Source organism: Sinocyclocheilus anshuiensis, unplaced genomic scaffold (assembly GCF_001515605.1).
Source record: "Sinocyclocheilus anshuiensis isolate Anshui unplaced genomic scaffold, SAMN03320099.WGS_v1.1 scaffold387, whole genome shotgun sequence".
In the NCBI taxonomy this organism is placed as follows: Eukaryota; Metazoa; Chordata; class Actinopteri; order Cypriniformes; family Cyprinidae; genus Sinocyclocheilus; species Sinocyclocheilus anshuiensis.
In genome coordinates this window covers 1,498,174-1,498,597 of record NW_015549624.1, presented here as the reverse complement: position 1 = coordinate 1,498,597, position 424 = coordinate 1,498,174, and positions in this window count along the sequence as shown.

The window sequence follows — 424 nt, the reverse complement described above, 5'->3', positions numbered from 1 at the left end:
GCTCTGCTTTGCCAAAGCATTAGTTACATTAAATATACACGCATACATACTAGAGATGACAGGGTGTTTGTCTGGAGGGAAAATGTCCCGGGACCTGTGAAGAATGGGCAGGGGCGCGGGAAGCCCTAAACCTAACCTAACAGTCTACTCTGAGAGTTAGTAGACATGGGGGGGCTGGTTCACTTACGTCGGTGCTGGGGCTGGTGTTGTTTGGATGCCGATTTTGGAAAGTTTTTGCTGGGATGAGCATTTAAAAAAAACTGATATTCGCTTTTGCGCCATTATCTCGTTGTATTAAAGGTAATCTTGTTCGCATTCTGTACAGTTCATGTCTGATACCACGCGCTAGCGTCACGTGTTCATGAGGATTAGGCTAATCATCCCATATAGAAAACATCACAAGTAAAATTAATCATGTTTATAA